Source organism: Peromyscus californicus, unplaced genomic scaffold (genome assembly GCF_007827085.1).
Source record: "Peromyscus californicus insignis strain IS unplaced genomic scaffold, ASM782708v3 Scaffold_4__1_contigs__length_199733344, whole genome shotgun sequence".
NCBI lineage: Eukaryota > Metazoa > Chordata > Mammalia > Rodentia > Cricetidae > Peromyscus > Peromyscus californicus.
Window position 1 is genome coordinate 173,417,469 of NW_026294562.1, and position 13,744 is coordinate 173,431,212.

The following is a 13,744-nucleotide window of genomic DNA, read 5'->3' on the forward strand; positions in this document are numbered from 1 at the left end:
CCAGCATCTGTTATTCTGCCTCAGTAGAAAACAGTAAGAGAGTCTCCCCATCCTGCATCTCAGAGTCTACAGGGGACAGAGACACTGTCAGAGAGAGATATGTCGGGGGAAAGACAGAGAGATCCAGGTGCTAAGAGCCAGCCAGGAGGAGGAGGCTCACACCTTTAATCTCAGTATTCAGGAGGCAAAAGGAGAAGTTTCTCTGATTTGGAGGCTAGTACAGTCTACAGAATCAGTTCCAGAACAGCCAGAGCTACACAGAGAAATCCTGTCTTGAAAAACCAGCTAATACACACACACACACACACACACACACACACACACACACACACACACACACACACCCCTAGAGGAACACACAAAAGCACACACATGCACATTCATATAAGAAATATCCCTTTGCATATGCAGCACACACACACACACAGGCCCATCCCTGAGTAAATAATCAGACAAAACTGAGCTGACAAGTGCACACTCACCCCCAGAAATCAAGATGCAGTACTCCCAATGTTTTTTAGTCCTGTGTTCTATTTCATTGTCTTTGGCAACATCTATGGAATAGAAAGTGAGAAGATCACCAATAGCCCAAGTAGGAAGTATGGCTGCTCACACTCCTGGACAATGATGAAATAGAAGGCAGGAACAGCTCAAGTTGCTCAACTGCTTGGAGAGGCAGGCTCAGCATAAAATGTCCTGCTGGAGTGTGCAGTGGAATATACAGTCATCAGACCATGACCATGGAGCCCATTGTCCTGCTCCTCCTTACTCTTCTCTCTAGCTTTCTGCTACTCCTGGTCAGAGGCCACACAAAGACCCATGGTTACCTCCTAGGAGGACCATGTGCCCTGCCCCTCTTGGGGAACCTCCTACAGATGGACAGAGGAGGCCTCCTCAACTCTTTCATGAAGGTGAGACATGCACAGGGTCTGTGCTCGATGGGATTAGCCCCATATTTGTTCCTTGATATCACTCAGTGGGATGAGCAAGGGACTCTTCCAGGCAGTAAGTTCAGGTGGGAAAGTTGCTGAGTGAAAGCTGAGATGCTGATTGGTGATCAATGGTACTTAGATTGACAGGCATGTCCTTGCTACACTGGAATCCTGTGGTGCAGTGTTCTTGGAGTGTGAAAGGTGTCAGGGTGTTGAGATGTGTGCCAAGGGTTTACAATTTTCCTCTTTGATGCTTCTTTGTTCCCAAAGAGAAAGAAGGATGTCAGAGGCATTAACAGATAAAGTTTACTTCTGCCAGCACAAGGAATTAGCCTGCCTTGTTCAGGAACAAAGGGAAGGAGAGGCAGTTGAAGAGGTGGGGTAGGTAGGGAGTGCTTATTAGTTATTTAATAAGCACCATTTACCATCCAAGCAGCTGACCCTGGCACCATCTTTCCCAGTCTTCAGAGGGGAGATTTCATGTTCAATTACCACTTGTTTATTAATAATCAATTATCATCCTTGGCCCCACTTCCCATTTAGAGAGCTGATTTAGTGGCAACAACCCCAACTTCCTGCTCCCCTTTGGTTTTTAACAGCTCACCCATTTGGACTATTGGTGTAGTCATTTACTTTTATTTAGCTTTTGCAGCAAACTCATAACCCTCCTTCAAGTTTCATAAAATATCTTTGATCTTATCTGTGTGTTGATAGCTCATTGTTGCTTAAGAGTCAACATTGTGACCTGGCCTAAAAACATAAGTAGGTCAATATCAAACATGTATAGAGGTTTTCCTTAGCATGATCCCCTAAATAACACCAGACACTGACCATTTTCATAGCCTGTCATTTCTATTAGCTGCATTGCAATATAGAGTGAGTTAAAGGCTATGAGAGAATGAGGTGGGTTATGTGCAAACACTGCACCATTCTCTTCAAGGGCTTTTAGCACTGAAGGGTTGTAGTATTCCTGGGATCAATTCCCTGAAGATGCCCAGGTGATTGCATTGTCAGGTATTTTCCAGCTGTGTGTGCTGTAGTCATGACTCACATTCAGGTCCACCGCTAGGTGACTATCACTTTCCCTTCCCATGTAACCCAGTGGGTGGGTCAGGGCCATTCTCTGGAACTTGTCAGAAGGCATTGGACAGGTTTATTCTGGGTCACAGAAGACATGATTCAGCTGGCCAGACTGAAGGGTATGGGCATGGAGCCACATGCATACCTGTATCCTTATCTCTATTTTTTTTTTAGATAGAATTATATGCAGTTGAGGCTGGCTTCTAATTGGATATGTATCCAAGGATGACTAGTGATTCTCTGGCCTTACCTCCACAGTGCCAGGATTATAAACATGAGTTGTCATTCCCTCCTACTCTACAGTACTGCTCTACTGATCAGGAAGACCAACCAATCTATTACGATCCTGTCTGCATGGTGAATTAACCCTTTAACTCTTAGGTCCCCAGATGTGGCCAGAGGGAGAGGATCCTATTTACCAATCTGTGTCTAAGTGTTTTCACAGGCAACAACAATGCCTGTGTGGACTAATCACAACCTTCGTGCCCTTATTTTTGGCAACTTAAGAAAAATATGGAGATGTGTTCACAGTGCACCTGAGACTGAGGCCTGTGGTCATGCTGTGTGGGACAGAGTCATAAGGGAGGCTCTGGTGGACCAAGCTGAAGCTTTCTCTGGCCAGGGGACAGTTGCTATGGTTGAGCCAATTGTGCAGGGATATGGTGAGATATGGGACAGGAGTGTAAGATGTTGTCCAGGAAGGTGGAGCCTGAACTATGGAGAAGGACTCAGGTTCTCTGAACTTCTAGTGTTACCTACCCATGTTTCCCCTACTTTCTTAGGTATGATCTTTGCTAATGGAGAATGCTGGAAGGCCCTTTGGCAATCCTCAAAGGCCACCATGAAGGAATTGGGATGGGGAAGCAGAGTGTGGGGAAGCAGATAAAGGAGGAAGCCAGATGTTTGGTGGAGAATCTGCAGAAATCTCAGGGTGAGTCTCTGAGAATGGGTATGTGCTGATGATGTCTTTCTGTATGCTGTAAATATATTTTGTTCCCATTGGTTAATAAATAAGCTGCTTTGGCCTGTGACAAGGCAACTTAGAGGCAGGCAGGAAATCCATGGAGAGAGACAGGAAAGAGAAAGGTGGAGTCTGGGGAGATGCCAGCCTTCCACCCAAGGAACAATAGGCCAACAGAGTGGTAATGTCACATAGATTAATTAATATAAAAGAGCTTTTACTTTAAGATAAAAGAGCTGGCTAGCAAGAATTCTTAGGCATTGGCCATACAGTTTGTAAATAATATTAAGCCTCTGAGTGATTATTGTATAAGTGGCTGTGGGACCGGGGGCTGAGCGGGACCTGAGAAAAGCTTCCAACTACATTTGGTGCACAGATATGGTATCGAGAATTTCCACCAAAAACCTGAGAAAGCTTTTTAAAAACAAGATTCTAAAATGGAGCTAAAAACAGCTTCCTAAATGTGTCTCTCTGGCAAGCTGTGAGCTACACTATGGCAGGTTCATGGCATACAGGCTTGAGCTACAGCATGGTGGATTCCCACCAAGGTACACAGAGGTTTTTCCAAGCCATGCAGTATACTGCATGGCAGATTTAGCTTTTGCTAGTCTAGACCAAAAAAAAAAAAAGTTTCTGGGCCACACACTGCTTATTGGGGGCATAGACCCTCTGCTTCCTGGAGTTGGTAGTAATCATGACTCTCCTGGGTACCTCTGCCATGTTGGGAAGCTGAGGTGGGTGGAGTCAGCAGTCAAGGCTGCTGCATTGGTCCTAGTCATGCAACTTAGCAGTTTAAAATCTCTCCTGGTCAGAGAAGGATTATAGATTTACAATAAGACAGACTTAGATGAAATAAAATTCTAAATTGTTTACAGTGTATATAAAAAAGTACATAGGTTTGGAAGAGACAGGAAAAGGAGTATATGCAGTTATATAAAGAAATTGATAGTTTTAAAAAATTAAGTCTAGGGAGACACCAGCCTGCCACCGAAGGAACATGTCAGCAGACAGGTAAGCCACAGAACACATGGCAAAACATAGATTAATATAAATGGGTTAATTTAAGATATAAGAGCTAGCTAGCAAGGGATCTGTCATAGACCACACAGTTTGTAAATAATATTAAGTCTCCGAGTGATTATTTTATAAGCAGCTGTGGGACCAAAGGGCTAGGCAGAACTGGAGAAAACTTTCTCGCTACATTTGGTTGCCCAATGTGTCCTTCTTGCTCTACAGCTCATTCTCAAGCCAGGTCAGTGTGTGGGAAGAAACATATTGGTTTATTGACCAGCTGAAGAGCTGGCATTTATATTGACTGGATTGGCCCATATCAGTTTCTAGTAAGTTCAGGGCTCATAGTCATTTGGAGTAGGTCATCATCAGCAAATGGTGCTTGGATGTGTCAGCCAAGTGGTAACCTGTTGAGACAGATATAAACTAGGAACAGGCATTAAAATTGATAAACTTCTTTGGAAATTTGAGACCCATAGTCTCAGTGATTGAGGAAGGGAAGGAGTCCCAAGTCCAGGAGAGAGAAAAATACTATCCTCAGGAATAGACAGGCAGGGAAACTTAGGCTGTATTTATCTGGATCCCTTTGAGCAAGTTTTTATGACTTTCCCAACTTTTTTGAAATTTGTATGAATTTCCTTTTCATGAAAGACATAAAAGTTCCAGATATATTAACATTTCCAATCTGTTTTGAAATCCATATTGTTGAAAAAACAGTTGACAGGTATCTGTAAAACAGCCAGAGTAGACTCATACCCTTGAGTCCTAGCAAAAGCTATAGATTGGGTTTTTAAAAATGTGTATTTTGCTTCTGTCTAGACAGCCAGCTATAAATTGGACTGAAATGTCTTTGGTCTGATGAAAAGCTTCTGTGAGTCTCTACTCAGAAAACAACCAAAGAAATATAAAATATTGAGCTCATGACCAAAACAGTAAGCAGTTGTTGCTCTATTAGCTTGTCAGAATTCTATTAATGAATAGAATGAAAGGTAATAAAACTTTTGAAGTTTCAACACAATGACAGTATGGCAAAGGAAAGGAATGTTATAATATCCTTTATACATTTCCCTCAGATCTTTATATTTTAGACCCTTAGAATTTATTATTTATTAGAAATATAAGTAGTTATTATTCAAGAACAGCCATTTTAAATTATGTTTGAAACTTGTTTATCCCTTAATATGAAGCTTGTGAGTAAAGCAAACCTATTTGTCTTTTTTTCAGGAGACTTAGTAGCTTTAATTAATTAATGCATTCATCAATGAACTAATCAGGTGGTTGCAACCTTGTGGAAGACTCTGGTTGTTCAATGCTGCTGACAAAGCTTAGCCAGCTCAGTCATCAATGCCATCAAAGATCTGAGAAGGATAAATTTTATCTCAGTGCAGACTTCCAAATCTGTTAAAAAATGGTAGAGACTATCTATTATCCAGACCAGCATCATTCCAGGCTCCTGTAGTCTTCATAGCATTGACAGGACAGGTGTCAGAACAGCATCAGTCTTACAGCTGGGCCAATAACTTTAAAGTTTTCTCTGTGGAGGAGGAACTTGTGGAAGACTAATCTTATTTTGTCAGTGCCTCATTTGTCTATTCTAGGCCAGATCCCTAGCAGCAGATGTTGAGTTGGGACATCTTGCCTAGTGGTCGGGGTTGTCAAATATTCAGGTAGCATCCTCATGTCATTGTTCCATATCTTCTTTGGAGACCTTGGGAATCATTGTTAGGAGTTGGGAGTCTCTGTTTGTTATAGTAAGCTTTCTATTAAATAATTTCAGTGCCATATTCATCAGATCTTTGATGGCTTTGAGGACCATTCTCTATTAAATATATCTGAGCTAAAAAAAAAAATCTACGCCTAATCTTGAAAACATCTCTGAGTTTGGTAACAATAACTAGGCCAATTTGTTATCCTGAAAATATATTAGTCAAATAGACATCTCATGTTCTTACTTCTCTTATTTAAATAGCTTGTAATTTATGTAACAGTTAACAGCTTATGTTTTAACTAGTAGCCAGATAGCTGATGACTTGTTTTAACAGGTCCCCAACACCTTGCCCACAGCACTTGTCTCTGCTTGTCTATACCTAGAGCATGAACCCCTAACCCCTTTGAGATCTGCTGGCTGGCTCCAGGCCTCTGCTGCAGAACAAGACCAGCCCTTCCCTTGCTGCAGGCCTGATAGCAAAAAAAAAAAAAAAAAAAAAAAAAAAGCTATGGAGGGAGGTGGCCCTTGCCTCTCTCATTCTTTTCCAGGAAAATAAGGGAGGTTAGTAGACAGAAGCAAGCAGCAGTGACATAGACAGAAGGACAGTTACCTCAGCACTGAGATGACAGCCTCACTGGCCGCTAGCAACAGCAAACAATTGGCTGAATCTTGAGTGGTCAGAGTATGTGCAGACAGGGAGCTACGGCAAGGACGAAGACTTTTATTCACGGTCTTTCCAGAAACTGCTTCCTGAAATTGTTGCCTGTTTTCTGATAGAAGACTGAGCAGCCTCTTACGGCATCTGGTTGGTCCTTTCATCAGAAGTGCAGGTAAATCTCAAGATGGCGCCAGCCGTATGAGAGTCAGCCAGAGGGAGAGTGTAGGGGACACCTAGATCTTGGTGATTTAGCTCTTGCTGCCAGGGGCCTACCATAACCCAGCTATCCTCGTTCACTCTGCCATGGCCAATAGCATCTGCTCCATTATTTTTGGTGAGCGCTTTAATTTCTAGGATCTAAAATTGATACATTCACTAAGTACACTGGGTGAAAGTTTCACTGTCATCAACTCTTTCTGTAACCAGCTAAGGTCAGAGATTTCACAATGGGCCGGGAATCAGTGTGGGTGGATTCTGGGAAGCGACCAGATGTCTCCTGTCTAGAACACAGATGCAAGAAAGGCCCCAGAGGAGTTTTTTTTTCTATCTCTCCATGCTTCAGAGTATAGTATCACTCAACAGGTAACTGCCAGCATCCATAGAGACTGAACTAAAGGAGATTAGCTGAGGCATGCTCAGATCACAAAGTGTGTGCCCAGCATGCATGGAGCCTGGGTCTGCATCACATAAAAAGATTGTGCTGGGACAAGCCTGTTATCCTAGTTTTTGGAAGGTTGAAGCAGGGGCTAGGGAGTTCAAGGTTATCCTCAATTCCTTAAGTGGAGGCCAGCCCAGAGAACACAAAACTCTATCTGAAAAAAAAAATACAAAAAATTCACCTCTTTCTCAAGGAAATACATTGTGAACTAGTTTATAGAAGTCTGAGATAGCATTTCTGGTTCTGGTTTGTTCATTCTCACACCCCTGAACTCCCATGGACAAACCTTACCTTCCAAGTGAGGTGACAAGTCATATTGGGCATAGATTTAGGAATCCAAAAAGGATGGACTGTAAGAGAAGAGGCTTCAGTGACCTTGTGGTGATTTTAGGTAGTCAAAGCTGTGGAGGTAGCAGTGTGTGTGTGTGTGTGTGTGTGTGTGTACCCACATGATCACCTACATTCAGCAGGGAGCACACTCCTCAAGTCTCTGTGGTGTCCTTGAGATACTGGTGTGTTGTGCAGGGCACAGGCTTAAGCACTAACTATTTATGGGATCAAAACATGTTTTTAGGTCGTTCATGCCTTTCTCTGAGTGTGTGAACTTCTTGAACTCCTCCCTGGCATCTTGAAGCATTTCCTGGCCCCCATACTTTCTTGTACAACAACATTTAAGAACTGAATGATTTCATTACTGATAATGTGAGATGTGCCAGGAATCACTGAACCCCAGCACCCCTCAGTCCTTCACTGACCCCTTCCTTCACATAAATTCCTTAACAAAAAAAAAGGAGCAGATGTCTCAACAGTTGCAAAAGCTCTCTCCTTTTTTTTTCTTTCCTTGATTCCTGTGCTGATATCATCAAACTGGACTCGGAAAAAACTTTGTCTAATTGAGTCCCTTTATTTTACTAATAAATATAGCACCTTTGGGGTGAATGATTTGTCCAAGGTCACATGGTGAGGACAGTGTGAAAAAGGGCTGTGATATCCAATCTGTCCACAACTCATTCTCAGTAAAATATAAGGGGCCTGGGAAGTTCACCTAGTGTTGAATTGATTCCCATCCACCAACTGTTCCATAAGCAAATCTCCCTCACAACTAGAATGCAAACACTGGATAAGACATCTCCATAAAGAGTCCACTGGCAGTTCTTCTAGGTGCTACATTGATGAGTGACAACACAGCATCTTTGTGAAGAGTTTCTTCCTTCCTTTTTTCCTTCCTTCCTTCCTTCCTTCCTTCCTTCCTTCCTTCCTTCCATCCTTCTTCCATCCCTCCTTCCCTCCTTTATTTCCTTCCTCCCTCCCTTCTTGTTGTGATTTGAAAGAAAATGGCCCCCAAAGGGAGTGGCGCTATTGGGAGATGTGGCCTTGTTGGAGGAAGTGTGTCACTGTGTGGGGGGTGGGGGGAGGTGCTTTGAGGTCTCTTTTGTTTAAGCTTCCCTCAGTGTCCTTTAACTTCCTGTTCCCTGAAAGATGTATCACTCTCAGCTTCAGCTCCACATCTGCCTGTATACTTCCATGATCCCTGTCATGATGATAATGGACTAAACCTCTGTAACTGTAAGCAAGCCATCCCAATTAAATGTTTTCCTTATAAGAGTTGCCATGGTCATGGGGTCTCTTCACAGCCATGGAAACCCTAATTAAGACATTTCCTTTTCTTCTTTCTTTGGTATATTGACCCGTCCCGCGGGCCAGGTTATTGGGGAGACCCGAGGAGGCACCTCCTGAAAGATCAATGGGGGCGAGAGAGAAAGGAGACCAGGCGCAATAAGGGAAGACAGAGTCAGTCTGAGTCGCGTCAAGGTCTCATTTATTGACTGAGTATTGAGGCTTATAAGCAGGGCTTCAGGCAGGGAGGGGGGCAGGGGAAGCAAAAGGAGAGAAGAATGGAAAATTCCTAAGGAAGGGTGAGGTCGCATTGGTCCCAGGCCCCTGCAGCTGGCTGATTAGCAGGTACTCCAGGAAGTTGTACAGCCCGCAGTTAGGCCAGGAACCTGTTTTTTGCAAGGTTTGATAAAGTAAGGAAGGTCACACAAAATTCAAGACACAGCTGTCCGGAGTCGGTCTCCAACAGTTCCCCCCCTTTTCTCAAAAATGGACCAAGTCCATTGTGATCGGGTTGGCTAGGGTCCGAGAGAGTCCCTGTCTTAGGCTACACAGGGGGCTTCCCACGCTCGGCAGCGTGCCATGTTGAGCCGGTCTCGACGACCTCTGTATGCTGTTGTCTCCGGCATGGGCCCTGTACTATTCCCGTCATTGGGTATCCTCTAGCAGGACCGTGGGGACGTTAGGGCCTTAGGACACTGAATCTGAGTCCTTGATGGGGCTCCTGGCCGGCCTCCTCGGAATCTGGCCCAGGGACCAAAGGTAATGAGACGGAGAAAAACAATTAAGGGGGCTAGAATGGTAGGTAGCAAGGTGGAGATCCAGGGGGACCCTTGCAGTCAATCTTCAAACCACCCATGATGATTTTCAAACTCCCTTTTTCTTTGGGCTAGCCTTTCCCTTAATTTTTCCATCAATTCCCTGACAATACCAGTATGGTTGGCATAAAAGCAGCATTCTTTCTTTAAGACTTCACATAATCCCCCCTCCTTTAAAAATAGTAAATCCAGACCTCTTACGTTTTGTAACACAACCTCAGAGAGCGAGGTTAAAGATTTCTCCAGAGTAGAAATGGATCTTTCTATGGCCTCTAGGTCAGTAGTCATAGCCATTTGTAACTGCATAAGGTGGTTGCTCTGCACGAGGGCAGTAGTTCCTGTACCAATTCCTGCAGTGATGCCCCCAATACCTAACAAGAGGGCAATAGTCATAGACACAGGTTCTCAAGTGTATCTGCCTCTCTGCTCAAAGAATTCCACATCGGAGACTAATTGGACCAGAACATAAGATTTTCCCATTATCAATGGCAAAGCGAGCTTCCCCTTATTCAGTTTTTGCCATCTGCAAGTGTGTCATGGGTTCAGAGGTGGATCTTGGAATTCTAGCATCCTCAGTTTAGTGGTACCCAGACATGAATTATCATTTAGTTAAGACATCAGTGATATAAGAGCCAACAGTAATTAGCAGAAGCACAAGGGCCAAAAACCTTATGATGGCTGACAGAGCTCCTTATCCTCAAGGAACTTGGAACTTTATCTCAGGTTCCCTATGACAAGAAATTCCCTTTTGATCTAACATTCCGGGGTGGTGGGAAACAAGGGCGATGTTTTCTCTTCTATAATTACTTCCTGCTGACATTGGGATGTTGTTGTCAAGGCCCTGGAAAGCCAGAATGTTAGTCAAAGACAAGAGGGAACGTTCTATTGACCAGCTGAAGAGATGGTATGCATATCGGCTGAATTGGTCCATATCAGCTTTCAGCAAGTTCAGGGCTCACAGTCATTTGCAGTAGGTTGTCACCAGCAAATGATGTTTGGATGTATTTGTCAGCCAAGTGGAAACCTGTTGAGATAGATATAAACTAGGAACAGGAGTTAAAACTTACGAACTTATTTGGAACTTTTAGACCCATAGTCTTAGTAATTGTAGTATTATCAATTTGCCCTGAAATCCATAGTGTCCTTTCCATCTGGAGAGCCAAGTATAGATTGGACTGAAATTTCCTTGGCCCAATGAGAAGCATCTGTAAGTCTATATTTAGAACCTGTTTATCTTTTTTGAAGAGACTTATTAGCTTTAATTGATTAATCCATTGATCAATCAATTACTAAGCTGAGAAAGCTATAGCTAGTCCAGTCATCAATGTCATCAAAGATCTGAGAAGGATAAACTTTACCCGAGTGCAGACTCTTAAATCTATTTAAAAAACAACAGAGACTATCCATTACCCAGAATGCCATCGTCCCAGGCTCCTATAGTCTTCATAGTGTTGGCAGGACACGTGTCGGGACAGCATCAGTCTTGGCTGCTGGGCCCATAATGTGAAATTCTCCCTGTTGAGGAGCAACTTGGTAAAAACTGACCTTATCTTGTCAGTGTCTCCTAGGCCAGATCCCTGGCAGCAGGTGTTGAGTCAGAGCGTCTTGCCCAGTGGTTGGTGTTGTCCGCAATTCAGGTGGCATCTTCTTGTCGTTGCTCCATATCTTTTTTGGAGACCTTGGGAGTCATCGCTAGGAGCTGGGGAGCTTGGAGTCTCTGTTTGCTATAGTAAGCTTTTTATCAAATAATGTAAATGTCATATTTAACAGATCTTTGACAGGTTTGAGGACCATTATCAATTAAATGTATCTGAGCCAAACAAATCTAGGCCCAATCTTGAAAATATCTCTAAGTTTGGTAACAATAACCAGGCCAGTTTGTTCTCTTATAGATATATTAGTTAAATATACCTCTCAGTTTTTTTTATTAAAATAGAACAGTTTATGCTTTAAACTAGTATCTGAATAGCCAGATGACTAGTATTAACTTGTATTCCTTAACATAAAGGACATGCAAACTCAGACATTCAAAACCAAACATACATGTGGCCACATTTTTCATTCATACCTGTAGAGTAGACAGACATTTTTACAACTATGACCCTTTGGAGTCTCAATGTAACAGCAGAATAGCAAGACAAAGAAATCTGAAACACGTTTCATTTTTTTTATATATCTCAAGTCATTTTTTTAAATCATTATTTAAGCCTTTTTATCCTCAGACCTTTATACCTTGCTTTTACATATTCTAATAACTTGCATTTCATATTTTTTTATAAACATTTTTTTTTTATCTTAACCAACAATAATTTGAAACCAATTCTCTTAAATGATGGCAAGTATTTGTAACTCATTGAACTCAAATGACCAACACCCATGTAAATTTTTATTTTTCCTGTGGAAACAAAAGCATAATTTTCCCAGTATCTTGAACTGATAATTTAACATTTCTTTTTAAGCAATACCAGGACAGAGAAGGGTTAACAAGAGAAGCTGCTGGCCAGCAGAAGAGACATTGAAGTTATCACAGTAAAGGAAGGGAAGGGGAGCAGTGGGCATAGAGCGTGTCCTTGGCTGCCAGTGTTCCTGAAAAAAAGTTTTTGTTAACTCCTCTGACTAAAGTCAGATTCTCTGCTCAGTGTTCACACAGTTTTTTGTCAATTGCAGGCAGTCCCCATTGCCCTGTCCAGAGCTCCTGTCTTTGCCTGCCTGTATGGAGAGCACGCACACCCACCCTCGTGAGAGCAGCCTGGCTGCAGTCCTGATAGCAAGAGAGCTAGGGAGGGACGGAGGTGGCCTTTGTTATACCTCTCTTTCCTCCTCTTCCTTTAGGAAAATAAGGGAGGTTAGTAGACAGAAACAAATAACATTTACACAGACAATCCAAGAACCGGAACATCAGCACTGAGAGGACGGCCTCATTCACAGCCAGCAAGTCCCTCTTATGGTATGCAAGCCCCACCTGGCAGGAGCTACCTGTTTATCTCAGTTTAATCCAGGAGTGGGGGTGGGGAACCCAGTTCCCTCTATTGTGGCTCACACATTCTTCCAGTGGGCTAGGCAAAGGTCTAGTGGAGAAGAAGGGAACTGTCCCATAGCGTCCCTCACAGTCAAGTCAACAATGAGAACAGTTAACATATTACACATAAGACCACGGTCACACGGAAGAAAACTTTGCCCCAATGAGACAACCAACCAAGCTCCAAGAACAATGACAGCCTGATGTGCTCTGGGTGGGGGGGTAACCCTCCAGGCTCAATCACATCAAAAACAATCCAGACTCGAGGATCTCTGTCCTTAATCAAACAGACATCAGGGGCTTCCACATCCCTGTCAGTCAGACATGCACCTTTTTTTCTTGGAAGAGAAGGAGAGAGTAAAGTAACAATGATCACAACAAAACATACAAAAAAAAACACAAAATGACTCTGACAATTTCCCTGGACAAAATACAAAGTGGCACTTCCTCCCACCGTGGGGGAAGATACCCAAAGATGCTCCTAAACCAAATGGTCACCTCTGAGGTGGCCTTAGGGCTCTGGGACGTCTCCCTTTGCCGCCAGGTTCACTGTCAGGACACGTCTGTCCCAGTGAGCCTGCAAAGTACAAATGGAGCCTGCAAAGTATAAAACAAAAGTAACAAGACAGAGAGACACAGACAAGACAGAGAGCGCTCTTACCGGTAGATGTCAATAAACCTCTGGACCCTTGGGTGTCAGGCAGGGGGAGTTTGAGAGAAAATCCTCTGCAAGGGCTAGTAAATGTGAAACACGCCCATCTCCCTCTGCTTCCTTTAGAACATCTCTAATCACACCATAAAAACTAAAAAAGGCGTCGGGGACATTTTCCCCATCTCTGAGTAATTTGTTAATATCTTTTCCAACCTTGTTCCAAGTCAAAGGGTGAATTCCTGGGCCATTAATCACTAACCAGGGACATTTCTCCTCCACATATTGGAAGAATTTTATCAAATCCTTTTTCTTTCTTTCTTTCTTTTTTTTTTTTTTTTTTTCGAGACAGGGTTTCTCTGTGTAGCTTTGCGCCTTTCCTGGAACTCACTTTGTAGACCAGGCTGGCCTCAAACTCACAAAGATCCGCCTGGCTCTGCCTCCCGAGTGCTGGGATTAAAGGCGTGCGCCACCACCGCCCGGCTTCAAATCCTTTTTCTTAACTCTTATTCCTCTCTCCCTAAGATTACCTTTCATCTCCTTGAGAAAAACAGCCTCTTTAGATAAATTTTTGCCCATGATCGATGGGACAACATACTTAACTCAAGACTCTCCCGCGTTGCACGAGTGATGCGG

At 43.2% G+C, this 13,744-nt stretch overlaps 1 pseudogene; it reads left to right on the plus strand.

The window, feature by feature from the left end:
• Positions 1-740: 740 nt before the first annotated feature.
• LOC128124094 (cytochrome P450 2B1-like) overlaps positions 741-13,744 on the plus strand; it is a 49,675-nt pseudogene continuing 36,671 nt past the window's right edge.